At 36.0% G+C, this 17525-nt stretch overlaps 2 long non-coding RNA genes across 2 annotated transcripts; one reads left to right on the top strand and one right to left on the bottom strand.

The window, feature by feature from the left end:
• Positions 1 to 1042: 1042 nt before the first annotated feature.
• On the bottom strand, positions 1043 to 3809 carry LOC125688086 (uncharacterized). The gene is made up of 3 exons (XR_007374592.1): positions 3698 to 3809; positions 1822 to 1914; positions 1043 to 1340 (listed from the first exon to the last, which is right to left on the bottom strand). It is a non-coding gene; the product is annotated as an uncharacterized LOC125688086 (long non-coding RNA).
• A 461-nt stretch (positions 3810 to 4270) lies between these two features.
• Positions 4271 to 9762, top strand: LOC125699150 (uncharacterized). The gene is made up of 3 exons (XR_007379461.1): positions 4271 to 4371; positions 7126 to 7206; positions 9104 to 9762. It is a non-coding gene; the product is annotated as an uncharacterized LOC125699150 (long non-coding RNA).
• Positions 9763 to 17525: the final 7763 nt, after the last annotated feature.

Here is a 17525-nt window from a genome sequence, read left to right as displayed (position 1 = left end):
CTCAGTGTAGATTTAACAGTATTTATATGATTTATTTATTTTTCTTAATTCTGATGAATGTAATACATCTCTTGAGCTTAGCTTCCCTACTTAGCAGTTTCACCATGACCCTTTGTTTTAAATTAAAATTTATGTTCTTATCTTTAAGGACAGCTTATGTAAAAGAAAACTCTCTTGAAGCAAAATAGCAGTTAGCCATATCATTAAAAACTTTTTGAACACAACAATCACTGTCAGGCACACAGGAATTACTCCTTTCATTTTTAAATTACAAAATGGCTCAGAGCATGTTGTCGGATAGTCATCACACAGAATCAGCAGTGATTACCTCATAAAGGGGGCATATCTCATAGTAATTCAATCAGTATTGCCAAGCTAACATTTTCACTGGAAAGAATAACAATTTTAAATACAAGAAGATAACTTCTTATTTGCTTTTCATGTCCTAATTCATTGTTGCTCTCATTGTATCTGTTCAGTTTAGCCGTGAAAGAATTTAAGGAAGTTTACCTCTGAGGCACTTCGTGTTGCTGTTTATTATTTGTTCACAGAGATTACGTAAACTCAAATCCATGTTTTGAATAGCTTCATAGATATGGCTACAGAGACTAGATAACTATGGTTATGGTTACAGAGAGCCATGAATACAAGATATGTACTTTTATTCATTGCTCTTATACACTATGGTGATCTTTAGGATTTTAAAACAGAACGCATCATCTGAGAAAGGAATGAAGCTACCTAGCATGTTATCCACAAAATCATTGTGCCAGGAGACTCAATGATTGCATCTGTATAAGAAGTCTTTTTATATAGAGCGTGTGAATAATTGCCATAGATATCTCTTTCACACAACATAGTGTGACAAAACATGAAATAGTGAAGAGTTTCTGAGGAATCAAGTCTTGTAAATCGTAATAACACAAATCAAAGCATCAAAATAAAATGATGTTTAACATTGTTTTTGGTTTACAATGATACCAACCTAAATTCAAAATAGGGAACTAAACCAAAACATCAAAATTATGTTAGTCTGATAGCATATTTGTAGGTTAACTGTAGAAATCTATACAAGCAGTTTTGTAGAAAATCAAAATGGGGAATATGAAATACCAAAGCTGAAATTGGATTTCTGCCATTGGAAAATGAAAATGAAATTAAACTTCAGTCAACTGGCTTTCCAGCATTCCCAACTGTATAATGGTCTGTAAGATACTTACAAAGCACTTTTTTTGATAACTCAAGCTATTCTAAATCATAAAACAAGTTATCTTGTCAGGAAGATTTCCTAATCCCATCAACTTTTCCATATTGTGTTCTTTGCTAAGGCTTCTAAGTGCCTGCAAAATACATAAAACAGAACAAATATTATTAAAAACAAAAACAAAAACAATGAAGAAACAACAGAAATCAACAGAAATCAACAACAGAAAATTACAATACATGTCTAAATGTTGATCTTAAACAGGCAAAGCAATAGTAACAGCTTACAATTTTGTTGATTGATTTAACATTCCCTGTGAGGACCATGATAGAGAGGAATAATGTAGACCTAATCCAGATTCTCTTGGAAACAATTATTTCTGCACTCTTTCATAGGTTTTTCATGAACGCCCATAATGGAATACTTATTCTACTTCCCTATGTTAACTGATAGAGAGTGATAAAAAATTTATGTAGCTTGGCCTATTTTTCCCACTTTTTATGAGGAAACTTTTGCAATGGCTCTATCAAATGAGAGATCTTAAATATTAAGAACTAAACTCTTGTGGTATCAGCTTATAGTATGATCCCAAAGAGATATAGAAAATGAATTCTAACCTCTTGGTCAAATGAATATCATTTAACATACAGAAAGATGTTCATTGTGAAGGAAAGTGAGGAGAAGATAGATCTCTTCTTTAGCTGAAAGATCTGAAACGGAAATCAAAAGGCAAAATGTTTGTGTAAGTTAAATGCACAATGTTATTTATTGGCTACATGCATAAATATAAATTATTATAATATTATATGATATATATAATAATATTAATTATATAATATTATGCATCCCAGCCTGTTTTATTCTTATCGTCATGAGCAACTTTGTGAATTTATGTTTTTTTGTCTACATTTATTTTGACTCTAATAGAGCATTCATAGATGATGTTATTGCTTAGTCTGCTTTTGCATGATGAGTCCAAAGAATCCTTGGAATGAGAAAAGAATCCAAAATGTTGAGTGGTTTTAAGAAGTAAGACAAATGAATGTACTATTTTTCCTGCAGTTTGAACAAACCTTTTTCAAAATCTCTACCTATGAATTGTTAAAGAGACATGGCTTCTTATTACTATTGTACATATTTTGAGTACTATCCACTGTCCTTTTCTAGGACTACATTCTTCACTGTAAGCATGATCAAAGAGCTGCTTTCTGTTGGTTTTTTGTTTTGTTTTCTTTTTCCAGTAAACTGCTATACTTGAGTCTGAGACTCCACAGGTCCAACAGTTAAGAAATATTTTCTGCATAGTTCCTCATTCTGGAGGGACTCTTTGTTTTCTCCAGTTCTATAGCTAAGAATATTAATAGATACACTTGCATGAAGGAGATTACTTATGGTCTTACAATCAAAGAATACTCAGTGTTGAAAGGGATCTTTAAAGGTCATCTAATCCAACTCCCATGCAGTGAACAGGGATGTCCAAAACCAGACCCAGTTGCTCAGACCCTGGTGCAGCCTGACTTTGAATGTCTCCTGGAATGGGGCATCCACCACCTCTCTGGCCAACCTGTTCCACTACCTCACCACCTAAGACTTTTTCCTTACGTCCAACCTGTCTCCCCACTTTTAGTTTGTAACCATTTCTCCTTGTTCTATCACCACAGACCCTGCTAAAGAATCTTTCCCCTTCTTTCCTGTAGCTCCTCCATAGATACTGCTCTCAGATCTCATAGAAAAGCTGCTCTCAGGTCATCTTGGAGCATTCTCTACTTCAGGCTGAACAGACTCAGCTCTCTCAGCCTGTCCTCAGTGGAGAAGTGTCTATCCCTTGGGTCATTTTTGTGATCTTCCTCTGGATACACTCCAACAGGTCCACGTCTCTCCTGTAATGAGGACTCTACATCTGGACAAAATACTCCAGGTGAGGCCTCACCAGCGCAAAGCAGAAGGGCAGGATCACCTCCCTCGACCTGCTGGTCATGCTTCTTTTGATGCAGCCCAGGATATGGTTAGCTTTTTAGGTGGCAAGTGTACATTGCTGGCTCATATCCAGCTTGCCATCCACCAGTACTGCCAGGTCCTTTTCAGTGGTGCTGTGCTCTATCCTTCCATCCCCCAGCTTCAATTGGTAGTGAAGGTTGCCTTGACCCAAGACCTTGCACTTGGATTTATTGAAACTGATGTGTTTCTCCTGGGCTCACTCTCTCCCACCTGTCTAGGTTCCTCAGGATGGCATCCTGTCTCCTGATCTTGTTGACCATATCCCACAACTGGGTGTCATCCACAGACTTGTAGTCTTGTAGCGTAGAACCCAGTTTCAAGATAATAAAATATTAACTAAGGCTCCCTAAAGAAATAAACACAATAAATCACCAACCAAACTATATGCGTGAAACAATGCTAGCTTTTCTAAAATTTTTGTATTTCAATTTTAATAAGATAGTAATTTGTACGCAAAACATAAAAAGAAGAAGATAACTGTGGTAAATTCATTACCTGAACCATTTGGTGTGATTCTAATCGCTCTTCAATCTAGAAATAATTCTGTACAATGGGATGCCAGTGAAAACTTCTTGTCTAATGTAATGAGGCAACAGGACAGCAAGAGTATTAAGAGAGAGATTTTAGTGGTTGTATACAAACTCAGATTAGGAGGTATGTCATATCCTAAACACTTAATTGCTTTATGTAAGCAACTATCAGCTGGTGAAGAAAAACATTAATCGCCATTTGTAGAGGGTGTCTCATATACCATTACTTTTTCCTCTTTCAGCAGTTGTCTTGTTTCTGACAAACAAAAAATATGAAAGCAATAAATAAAATCCTTCATACATTAGATCTGAACTTAAATATACTGTTAAGCTATATTAAAATTTTATGTTATTGATAATACAGCAGGCCTAGAAGAGAGCCAAACATCTCTATTCTAATAAAAACCAAAAATCTCCCACCATTGGAACTGAAAAATACAGTTGAAATACTAGTGAAGTTAATCAGCAAAAGCAGTAAACACCTGTAGCAAAAATGCTAAGTCATGGCTTGAACCAGTGATTGAGCACCTGGTGGGAAGGCAGGGCCAACCCAGCAGAGAGCTCAGGTTCATTTAAGTGTTGTCAGGGGAGGCAAGGATATCTTGCTGGAGATCTCTGTATGCCTGAGGCCTTCTGAAGGTAAATGGATTTTTTTCTTTATTTCTGTACCCGCAGCTGTTGCATTTGAGTAAATCCTCACTTGCTGCAGCCTCGGACCTTGCTACTCTGCTGTTACTGCTGTGCTTTCTATCACATTACAATGCCTAATAAAAATATAAAGCAGGAGAATACAGAGTATGTAGAATGCTCTGAAAATGGGCCCAGCCTAGTCAAGATATCCACAGATATAACAGTGAGTAGGTTTGAGTGCTCCTCTTCAGCCTAACTTACTTTCTATGAAATCAGTAGTAAAATTTCAGCAAATTATCCAAATCCAAAGGTACAAGGTAGAGTGTTTGCATATTGTGTCATGGAGGTTTGAAGACTTGTAAACAATTTGATATTCCTACATAATTTTTTCAAAATGTTTACTGCCCAGGTTTGATTCACATAAATATCTTTGATACACATCAATAGATGTGTATTTGAAGGCTTCTGAAAATTGGTACATCTTAAATTTTAAAATTTTTCTAAAAGAGCAAGTGTTTATACAGTCATAATGAAAAGCATGCATCTATGTTTATCTGTCCTTGTGTGCAGAAAAAAAAAGAAAAGGAAAAAAAAAAAAGGAAAAGTATATTTCTGAGTTAAAAATATAGAAGCCAGGCAATTTGAAATACTTTTTCATTGGCCGAAGAAGTGTCACTGAAAGAAATCCTATTTATCTGCTTAATATCATTGTCTTGCTTTGCACATCTCTGCAGTGCAGTCAATACCCAATCTCAATACTGACTCTGAAGTTGTAGTGTGTTTCCTATCTCAAGCCCTGCCCTGAGTTGGGTGCAGCCAAGCACTACACTGTTCTGCTCTGTGCTTGGCTTTTTAGGGAGAGCAAGAGCACTGCAGACCAGCAAGGAGCTGTAGCATTTCCTGTCTGGGATCTCATTGCTGTATCAGACACCCTGAGCTTATCACGTGCACCAGCCACATAGTAGACGCTGCTTAAGATAAGCCTCTGGAAGCTCAGGTGCACGGGAACAGGCAGAACATACAGAAGAAAGTAACTATACAGTGGGTTTGCATGCAAATATATCCATATGTATGAACTTGTATAAGAGTATCTCAGAACAAATTTCATATTCTTGTAATTTTCATTGCTGCTTTCTATCTGTTTCTATTTTATTCATACTGTATAAGTAATTTCTGCTTCTCCAGATGCCATAGTTCCCTCCTGCAAACTGTTACAGATTAATGCAAGTCTAATGCAGCTGACTTTCCCTGTAATTATTGTTTATGTGGTGAATCAGGGAAAAGCTATTTAAACGTTACAGTCTTTCCAGGCATTATTATCTTGTCTCTGTAGGAGAACTTTTCTGTTCCATATGTCTCTGTTCGATCTGCATCCTTACACAGGCCCAAATCTAGGCAGCTCTTAGATGCTTACTCTGCTTGAAACAGAAATATCTTTCTACATTCATATCTTCAGTATGATTATTTTTAACATACAAAATGTTTGTGTGTTTCCTTTCCATTGAAAGTGAAGCTTGTACCAAAATACTTTGCTCACTCTGGCCAATGACTTCCATTTAGTAGAATGCAGCCCAATTATGGCAGCTTTATTGTCATGGACACGTATCTACTGCTTCAGTTTCCTTCTACTTAGATTTAACATGTCCTTGCTCTCCAAAGAGCATCTCATGGCTTATAGAGTCCTGTTGTTCAGAAAGCATCAGTCTATCACCCTTTAAAGGGGTCTCTGCAGCCCTTCAGTATGGCAGCACTGTTTTGTTTCTGCAGTGTCTGAGAATTCAGTTCCCTTCTTGTGAAGTGCCCCCTTGGATAAAACAGAAACCTTCCTGCTCCATTTCAGAAAATCTTTGTTTTGTCTACGGTGATTTACATTATAAACAATGAGAATAATTCCAGATACGCAATTTACAACCAGCTGTCAGATCCATTCTCTGTCAGTGCTATCTTCACCCCTTCATCAACTTTTTCTTAAGCCTTATAAAACTCTTTCTCTCAAGAAACAGCTTTTCTGAGTTCTAGATGACTTCTTTTTGCACCTCTGTTACATTCCTGAAATTTCTGCATGGAACTTTATGAAATGCATGTGGATTTACTTTCTAAATGTTCAAATTACTTTGATACTTTTGCATGATAATAGAGCTTAATTACATTATTTGCCAAAGGGAAGGCATGATGTGCTGTTTAACGTGATCAAGAAAGTCTTTCAAAAGACAGAGTAAATTTTAACACACACCCTTAGATTTTGAAATGCAAACTTCAAATCAAATTCTCACTGGAGTGTAAGCTCTTCCATTTAAGCATTTTAAGAAAAAGGCCTTGTAAGGACAAGGTTGCAGAAGTCAGGTTTCATTCTTAATAATCTGCCAGTTGATTTTCTTAACAGTAATGAGACTGAATAGTAAAAGCTAGTTCTAAATCTGGGTGAAAAGGTTTCCTGTTAGAGGCATGAAAATGCAGGTCCTCAGTATAGCTAAATAGCACTTAGAAGAATAAATATTCAAAACAATTTCAATGGAATAGTGTGAAACTCAAGGGACTGTTACAGTCACACTGTTACCACTTAACATTTAAATCAAAATTGGTAGAAAAAGAACTGAAAGCGATATTCCAGCACAGACGAGAAGTTATTCAAATGTTAAGAAATGAAGTAGAATTTCACCACTTGTATTTGCAAGCTTAATTCATTATCTCAGAGCTTAAATCCAACTGTTTTCTTGTTAACTCAAAAAAATACTCTTTTTTTTTTTTTATATATGTCATTAGGATATCTTTTGTGTTCATCAGAACTCTTCAGAATCGTTGCACAGTACAGAAATATTGACAGTGAGTTTCATACGTAAAACTGTAAGTATAATCTGATGTTCTAAATTACAATTAAAAAAAAAATCATGCAATATTAGGAATATACCTACAGTTCTAGTGTTTCAAAAGGGTACAGGTACTTGTCTCTACAAATCGTACCACTGCTAGAACATTAGCTGTTAGTGGACAGCCATATTCTTATGGGTCTTGTGGAATCAGGTATGGTAATCTGAATCAGAAAACTTAATATAGTTTTTTACTTAAGGAAATGGACTTGAATTAAGGCATCTGTGAGCAGTTTCAGGATCTTATACACTGAGCTTAAATGTATGTTAGGTTGCCTATGATTCCCAAACTGACACTACAGTCCTTTAATCTGTGGGTCCTTTTCTGTCTTGTATAGTTGTAAATTCTTAAGGAAAGAGCTGTTTGTGTTAAAGGAGAAATTTTCTGGTTCCCCAGAACTCTGCAAAGAGATGTCATGTGGGAAAGACTATTTGAAAACTAATCATAAAACATGATGCTGATCCTAGTATTGATAAAGAGTAGTATTGACAAGAGGTGATCCTATTCAAGTATTATAAATCTTCACAAAAAGAGTTGGGAACTGCGGGAACTATGAAAATGTGCTTTTTTTTTTTTTTGCTTTTTTTTTTTTTTTTTTTTTTGTTAAAGTGAAGCTTTTTGTCCGTTATTCTAGACTGAGCTGCTAGTAGCAAATTAATTTGCTTAATTAAGTCCTTCTCATACTTTGAAAATGTAGCTGTAAATAACACAATCACCAATTGTGATTTAATAGAATTAATAGATAATAGAAGATCTGTAATTTGATTAATTGCTAGCAAGTTTAAAGTTCTGAAGTTATATACTACAAATCTACTTGCAATATTTCCAAAAAAAGAAATGCTCATCCTTCTCTGAACTTGCCAACAAATACTGTGTGTGCTATTACCAACAAGAACTGAAGAAGAGAGAGATTCAAATCACCAAGTACTTGATAACATCTTGTTTCTCACTGCAAATAGTCAGAATGAAAGGAAGAAAAAATTTTTGTGGAACTAAAATAAATATAGTGATGGATCAGATTACTAATAGAAAAGCCAAAATTTATTAGTTTTAAATGCTGTTCTTATTGGGAAGCAAAATGGAGCCAAGCAAGTTAAAATCTTATTTAATCATTCCTCAGGATAAGGTATTTAATAAAATGATGGACTACTGAAGTTAGAACAACAGCAACCAAAAAAAAAAAAGCATGGGAAACAATATATTCTCTTGAATGGATATGTGTTAAAATCTTAAGTAATATTTCAGTTGTTTGAAAACAAGTTTTGTGTTGTAAAATTACACAAAATATGCAAAAGATGCCTTTTAGATGATTTGAACATATACAAGTATTGTGGTAAAACCAAATTGGTAAATTCTTTACATTTCTTAATCAGGTCATCTTGATTTAGTCTTTTGCTGCATGAGAGAAAAAAAAAATCCTTACAATCATGTTACAAATAAAACTTGTTTGTCTCTGAATTGTGGCATAAAAAGTGACACATGGTTAGTTAGATGCAGATATGTGATAAATGATCATACAACTGCTATCACTCTAACCCTTTGAGAGTTACTCCATATTTATGTTAATAAAACCATGGCACTTTGTAAAAGAAAATCTCAGCAGCTTCTCAGTGAGGACAGTTTAAATTTGTTTCCAAATATCTGCAGTTTAAAATGGCAATAATTCTTTAAAATTGCTGAGAAGGACTGGTCTGTTGCAGTTACAATCACATGAGTAGCAGCTAAAGATTTAGACCAAGTATCTCTTAAAGGTTTTAATCTGTTATGCTTGTTTGAGAGAGCCATCTTAAAAGTGGCATACTATAAAAACGAGTGAAGCTTTGGGTAATTTTTCCTTTTTTTTTTTTTTTTTTTTTTTGTATACAACAAATAGGCTTAAAACAGAGGAAGTACCTGAAGATGAGATCCATCAACATCCATCTAGCAAAATTAAAGATATGTCTTGAATGACCTAACTTTTTAGATGTTATTAATATGTACCAGTGAAATGTTCATTGTGTTCCACTTGCAGTACTCACATGCTCTAAGGGCAGATATGTTGAACACAGGAAACAGATGTTTTCAAAAGTAGGTCAGAATCAAAATAACATAACAACACGCAGTGATGACAGAATGTCATAAGATATAATGCAGTCAATTCGGGTGCCTAAATCAAGGTGTCTTTTGCCCTCTGAGGCTCTTGTATATCTGAAGCACCTAACTGGTGCTTTCCCCTAAACCACCTTAAGAAGTCCCCTACCATTCTGGACCCGCAGTTAGACCTCAAGAGTGGTATCATTAATTGTATTAGGTGCTCTGCATTTACTATGGAAAGTCATGGATCTGAACTTAGTTCAGCATTTGCCCTGTGGCTTTAAAGATGCTTTTAACAAATCATAAGTGTATTCTGCAATCCAAACACAAAATCAACTAGACTGCATAGATTTCTCTAAATCTTAAAAGAAAGGGCTTCAACATATGTGGGAAGACCTACATTTGCTCTTGTGAAACTGCACACCTTTGAATAAACACTACTTTTGATTTTGATTTGAATTAGCTTATTCCTACCTGATTCTGGAGAAAAGACATCAAAAATACTTGGTCTGTCAGTTTACTATTCACTATTATTAGTAAATGTGCCCTAGTCTGAAATTGGTAAAACATTGTATTTCCCCTGAAAGAGAGTGGAAGGTAGTCAAACTTGTCCATACAAGAATGTGAGCATGTTTAAAAGGAGTCAAGAAGAAAATTCAAACTGCGACCACTGTACAGGCTGATTAGGGAAATTAGTTTTTAATTGTTTTCACAATAATGTTTCCAGCTTGTGTGCAATAACCAAACAGCTGTCATTTCTTAAGCTGTGTCTCTCAAGATTTCTAAAGGCTTTTTTGCCAACTCATCTGCAAAGTTGCAAGCACTTTGGAGCATGCCTTCTGTGCGTGTCTGCTGCTGTTTCTCTTTCTTTGTCAGGGATTCCTTTGGTGTAAATTCAATTCTGAATAAATGTGTAGGTCGCAACAGTACTGAAGAGGTAAACCCATATGAATTTGTAAAGAGACTTGAGAAACAAACTGTAAAGAAACTTGAAATATGCCAAAATGTTTTTTGTACTACCAACTACATCCAAATAAGTAATAGCACAAAGACAGCCAAGAAGCACATAATCAAGCAGCTGCATTTATCTTTCCTTGAGAACCTATCCATTAAAAATATGTAGTGGTTTAGTTCAAAACTTCAGTATTTTAATTTCTTAAGAGAATCCTTTGATGCCAGTTTATCTGATAAGGCAAGACATTAAGAAATGAGGGAAGGAGCTTGGCAGGCAGAATTCTAATCAGTACACTACAATTAGTCAAAGCTCTGTGTCTGGTTTAAAAAAAAAAAAAAAAAAAAAGCAACTGCTAATGCAAGGAATACTTGTTCTCTTTTCTGCATTATGCAACACGCTTTCAAAAAGCTTTACTTGGACATATAGAAAGAGAACACTGAAGTTTAAGTGAAGTAACTTCCCCATCTAGATTGTTGTTACTGAAAGACAGGCAATGCTCTCAGTATTTTATATTTTATATACGTGTGTGTATATTTCTCTGTGTGTGTATATATATATATATATAGATATAGATATAGATAAGACAAGGCAGCTCCAAGAAGGTATTAGACAGTAAGGATTTGCTACACTTGAAGGAATAAGAAAAGATAGCAAAATAGAACAGATTGTTTTTCTCACTCAAAGATACGTTGGACTTGGATGTAAAAAGGATCCTACTGGATCCTAGTAAATCCTCAGGATTGGATGTGAATAACATAATTATAGGCATCAATGATGCCAGGAATACTTTGTTATGAAAAACAGTACCTTCTGAAAGTACAAAACTAACATTAGGCTTTGCTGCAGTGTATATATAATAGGTGTGATAGCCTACAGATTTTTCTACCATAGTCACTGAGCTGATTAGACTATTCTGTCTTAAACTTGGTTTTGTTAAGTAATGAGGTCATTATAAAAGAGCTAGAACTAAAAGAGCAAACAAAAAATCTTGGATTGAGCGACCATGGGTTGATCGCATTGATTTAATTGAATAAAAGTATATCTGTAGCTGAAGCTCTCCTGCCTGACTCATTTCCCAACTTCTCTCCTCTAGGGAGAATGTCATTTTTCATTAAGAGTTAAATCAGAATAGCTATTGGTAAGCAAGTGGGAAGGCAAAACAATGACTCAGGATAACATCCCACAGCAAGTGTTTGAGGGTAGTTTGAAGATGAGTCACTGGAGAGGCTAAATAAACTGCCTTTTGAATTCACTGAATTATTTTTCAATGAGCTAAGAGAGAGGAGAGAAAAAGAAAAAAAAAGAAAAAAAAAAACAGGCTGAGAAAGAGAAATTAAGTCAAAAGTGGCACTCAAAATGAAAAAGGAATGGAAGTACAATTCAAATGGCTAAAGAAGAAATAGAGAAGATGAGTGTCTTCAATGAATGTTAAAGTCCAGTTATGACTGATATTCATGTATGCAGTCTTGGGTTTTACATGCATTTTTCTTCATTGTAATGCTTGTGCCTGTTACTTAGATTAAATAACGTTTTTGTTTGAAGAAAGCTGTTTGTTTAATCTGTTACCAATTACAATATCTCAAAGGGAAGAACTCAGTCGCACTCAAGAACATTTCATACAGAATGTAATGAAGCCTAGCCCTGAAAACAGGAAGATATGTATGAGGTGGAAGATGAAAGACAGTAGCCAAAAGGCTGTCTTCATATTCCTAAAGAAGATTCTCTAGTGCCAAAAGGCTTAAGGACTGGTTTTGACAGTAAACCTAGGCAGCACTGAGTGATTGCATCCATTTTATAAAGTATTTAGCACAGGAAACTTTTTTCCTTCCTGTGAGGAGCCTCTAACTCTACGTGGGTGTTTTTATTCTGTTCTTTCCAGTTTACATTATATGCAGCAATGTGAGGGATCTACCACAGTCCATCAGAATTATTTTATTTTAAATAATGAAACTGATTGCATCTATCACCTGCCCTGTGGTGTGGTATGGTTTGAGGGAATGAAGTTTAGAGGTTTCAAAGCCTCTGGTGGGAACATAATGTTGGAAGGTGAAGTCCATGCTGCCCGTTATTTCCGGAATAAGTGGTCTTCTGACCTCTGCCCAATGCTGTCTCACGTTATATCCATTGCTAAGGAAAAATGTAAGTGAGGCTGAAGAGAAGACATTGTAGGGTTTGTTCACTTTGCAGGATGCTCACACAAGAGGCAGAGGTGCACATTTACTACCTTAATCAGCGGTTGCTTTATTCCTAGTAAAAGGATAATTGTCCTGGGGTTTCTCAAAGCCTCGTGGGATATTATTCCTGGGAATGCTGGAGATATACATTAAACTGAGAAGCACTCTTCTGTTTTGTTAGTACATTGCTTGCCTGTCAGATTTTGCATCTGATGTGCAGGTAAGACAATCTGTGCCCATTGTTTCTCAATTTCGACACAAAAGACACTGAACCTCATTTTGAGAAGTTAATCCCAATCTTCATCCTTTATTCTTTGCAAGACAAAGGGAACGTGAACAAAGGGACATGGGACAAGAAAGGACAAGACAAAAATTAATGACGTATTTTTCTAAGAAGCTACTAATGTTTTTGTTTTTTTTTTTCAAAAGATAGTAAACGAGAAACCACCATAGCCTTTGCAAAATAAAATAAAATAAAAGGAGGTTTAGGAGAAATATGTTTCTGTGGGAAATATGGGCTATACAGCAAACTGCCACTGTATGAACAAAGTACAAAAGATAGAAACAAAATTGAGATAACTCTTAAATGTTTATTATCATTTTGTATCTTTCATTACGCTAAAGAATCACATGTAAAGGACATAAAGGCTTAACGAACTGGAAACTGGTTCTACCCTGAAGCACTGGTAGCTCATAGTAGGGATTCTCATATGCAGTTTAAATTTCAATTGATAACTGGAAATAAATCATAAAAATAGTTAATTCTAAAAAGTAATTTTGCAAGATGATTGTTTTGTCTAGCATTCATGCCCAAAGATGAAAAAGATGCAATGCTGAGAAGTTGTGTGAGTTCTCAGGAAGGATGGCTGTTGGATGGCACAGGAAATTATTTGGAGAGATGAACCATGAAACTGGACAAAGTGTAGAGGAAAAGGAAAAAGTAAAAGAAAACAAAACTATAAAACTGGGCAAAGCAACCGAATATAGTGAAAATTAAGCATGAAATCCTATGTGGAAGAATATATTTCATGCATGAAAAACGGGAGAGCAAAATTTATAATCGGACATACAAGATATCAGGCTCAGCTTGTTTCTGACTAGAAGCATCTCCACTCAGCTGTCTGTTCTCATGAAGCTTGTAGGAATTTAATTTGATGCATCTTCTCTCTAGGGAAAATGAAAAGACATACCATACATAGTGGGTAATTGTGAAATTTATGGTTACATTTAAAATGAAATATATTTCATTATCTCAGCAGAGAAATCCTGTTGATGTAGTTAATACAGTGATTTATGCCTGGAGTTTCTGACTGAAGCAACCAAGATTAGTTAGGAATCATGAGTTACATTAGTTAGGAAAGAAATACAGTTGGAATTTATGGAATTCTTCTGATTCTAGTTTTTTCCTCATTTTATGTAAAATGGTATCCTAAATAAATTAATTAGTATACAAGCACTTCCACTCCATAGATCAGAAAGCCAATTCAAGACATATCAGTCCAAATTTTTCATTTAGAAATGACCAAATGGAAAAAATTAGAGATTATACTATGAAAGACAGGAATAATCTGGATTTCTACAAGACCTGTGGAAATAAGTTGTTTGAACAATCTCATTTTTTGTAAAATAAAATAAAATACTAGATTTGTTTGAATTACTTGGCAATTAGTAAGCAAATCAGCTGGTAGTTCTCTGAAAGCTAACAATAAGATAAAATCACTTTTAGTCCATTTAATGAAAAAGTCCATAACATTAAAAATCAAGCCAAAAATATAATCTTCCTTGAACCTTTACATTTATTAATATCCCCAGGGAGAAGTTCTGTAATTTATACATACTTAATTCAAAACAAATGTGTCACTAGATTTCCTCATATCTACTAAAGAGTGAGCTTATTACTGTTCTTTTTCCACAGGAAAACTAAGTTATCTTTTCTTCATGCAACTTTTTTTTTTTTTTTTTTTCAAAAATATTTAAGTCATATTTCTAAAAAAAAATTCTTAAGTGTTAAATTTAGTTGAAGCTGCCCAATGATGGGTGAAAGCAGAAGAGCTGTCATTTGGTTGGGTGTCATTTAACTGTGTGTTTTGGTTTCTGCCTTTACACTGTGACATTTTCAATCCATCAAAATCGGAGTAAAAGATCAGAAATGCAGTCACACTACAAAGCTTAACACATCTCTATCCTCAGTGGGACACATGGGAAATAACTGAAGCTTACAAAAGACGAGAAGGGAGAGAATAATAAAAGGACTATGTCTGGGCAAGGAATCCAATGGGCTATTCCTTAGTAAAGAGCAGGAAATGTTGGAAATTTCATTTCTTAACAGGTAGTTACTAAGTTAAGGCTGTAAGCAAACAGCTTACAGAGTGAGTTTAGCAATCAGAAAAATATTTTAATCTTTTAAAAAATAATCTTTAAGTTTTTCCAACTTCTACAAATTTGTCATCTCTGTATAAAATTATAGTGAGGCTGAGAATTTTTTGCTATATATCCAAAAGTCAGAGCTTAGGTCTCACTTCATACTTATATCAAAGCTGACCCTCAGTGTCCCAGCTGTGAGTGATGCAACTTACCAAGTGAGGAAACACAAGTGAATGGAATTTTGCTTATAAACCAGTGGCTATAAAACTCCTATCATTTAACTGCTCTTACTCAATAAGTTGCATTGATTCAAGATGGGCAATTTGTATATCATGTAAATTTATGTATATTTTAGCTATACTAGTGATTATCATCATTATTTTAGAGATTTCTAACTGTTAGAAGCTTGCTTATAGCATAAGCATGAAGTGATTCATGCTGCCATCATAGTGCCTATCCCAGTCTTCTTGAAGGTGTTATTGTTATCGTACATACAGTACACAGCACATAAAGATTCTAGCTATACATCAGTGCCTTAATATATTGTCTGTATATACAAGGTAGCCTACAGGCACACTAAAATGAAGCAACCTACATCAAAAGATCTTGCAGTTGATCTTGATATAATCCACTCTTACCTGCCTTTGCAGCATTTTTGTAGCACTGCTGCATACTCAGTTGGATCCGCAGGGAAGATCATGTCCCATAGTAAAGAATTTGAACACATCTGCCACTGGCATCAATGAAGTTGTATAATTAAACAGTCTTTAAAGCACCCTAAAGATAAAAGCTGCTGTGTCTGGTTTTTTTTGTTTGTTTGTTTTTTCTTGCTGGTGATTTATGGTGAGTGGATTAAATGTCAGTCTTTCTGCTAATTCATGAAATCTCAGAATGAATATTCTGCTGATTCATTAAGGCATCTGAACCTAGCCTACTCAGCTACAGACAGCTCAAAGTAGGCTTCTGATTACAGGTACTAGTTTTCATGGCATAGTTCAGTTGCCCTGATATTTGCTGGAGAAACAATACTGCTAGACACACACAGTCCAGGTGGTTCCTGCTGTGCAATGAAGGTAATATTCTAATGCGAGAGGTGGAGGTGCCAATGAGGATAAGCATGCTGCTGGACGTTGTCGTCGTAAATAAAGGAGGACTTGTTGGGAATGTGAAGACTGTGAGCAGCCTTGGTTACAGTGACCAAGAGAAAGTGGAGTTCGGGATTTTGTGTGGAAGGAACAGGGCAATCAGTAGGATAACAACCCTGGACTTCTGGAAAGCTATTTTGTCCTCCAATATGTCCAGCAGGTCTAAGAAGGTAATCCTCCTCCTCTGCTCTGCCCTTGTGAGCCTACTTCTGGAGTACTGTGTCCAGGTCTGGGCTTCTCAGTTCAAGAGAGGCAGAGAACTGCCGGAGAGAGTCCAGTACAGGGCTGCAAAGATTTTAAGAGGCCTGGAGCATCTCCCTTATGAGGAAAGGCTGAGAACGCTGGGACTGCTCAGTCTGGAGCTTATAAATATCTAGAGGATGGGAGTCAAGAGGATGGGGACAGCCTCTTTGCATTGGTACCCAGCGATAGGATAAGGGACAGGAGCACACAATCAGTTCCATCTGAACGTGAGGAAAAAAACCTTCTTTACTCTGAGGGAGACAGAGTACTGAAACAATCTGCTCAGAGAGTTTGTGGAGATAGGTAAAACCTGCCCGGATGCCTTCCTGTGTAACCTGCTGTAGGAAACATGCTGTATCAGGGAGTTGGACTAGGTGATCTACAGAGATCCCTTCCAATCCTTGTGATTCTGTGATTCCCCAGGTGAGATTTCTTTACCATTTTCAGTGATGGATTATACATTGATGTCATGTTTCCCACTTTTTTTTTCTCATAGAGGCAAAAATGTGAGGCCAGAATGTACTTGGAAGTATAAAACCAAAAAAAAATGTTGATAACTAAGCCTACTCCTAATGTATAGTACCCTCCCTGTAAAGAGATAAAGGAGAGATAAGTAGAGCATATATATTACCTCTCTGAGAAATTATGCTAGAATACCTTCTATTTTCATTCAAAACCTTTGGACATTTTTGTGAGTCTCCACTTCAGGATGAGAGAATCATAAAATCATAGAATTGCCTGGGTTGAAAAGGGCCACAATGATCACTGAGTTTCAACCCCCTGCTATGTGCAGGGTCACCAGCCACCAGACCAGGCTGCCCAGAGCCGCATCCAGCCTGGCCTTGAATGCTTCCAGGGATGCAAATGCATCTACAACCTCCTTGGGCAACCTGTTCCAGTGCATCACCAACCCCCGTGTAAAAAACCTTCTCCTAATATCTAACCTAAACCTCCCCTGCCTCAGTTTAAAACCATTCCCCCTTGTCCTATCACTATCCATCCTTGTAAACAGCCATTCTCCCTCCTGTTTATACGCTCCCTTCAAGTACTGGAAGGCTGCAATGAGGTCTCCCTTGAATCTCCTCTTCCCCAAGCTAAACAATCCCAGTTCCCTCAACCTTTCTTCATAGAAGAGGTGCTCCAGCCCTCTGATCATCTTAGTGGCCCAGCTCTGGACCTGTTCCAAGAGCTCCATGTCCTGGGAGTCATATACTGGGGAGTACAGGAGTAGTAGTACAAAAGTAGTACAAGTAGTTCATTCATCCAGCTTCAAATCTAAAATATGCTTTTCAGGTGACAGTCCCTTTTCCCTGAATGTTTAAGTTCAATGTTGTTAGGTAT

The sequence above is a fragment of the Lagopus muta genome, chromosome 1, assembly GCF_023343835.1.
Source record: "Lagopus muta isolate bLagMut1 chromosome 1, bLagMut1 primary, whole genome shotgun sequence".
NCBI lineage: Eukaryota > Metazoa > Chordata > Aves > Galliformes > Phasianidae > Lagopus > Lagopus muta.
The sequence above is the reverse complement of the archived record's forward strand: the minus strand, read 5'-3'. Positions and strand labels throughout refer to the sequence as shown.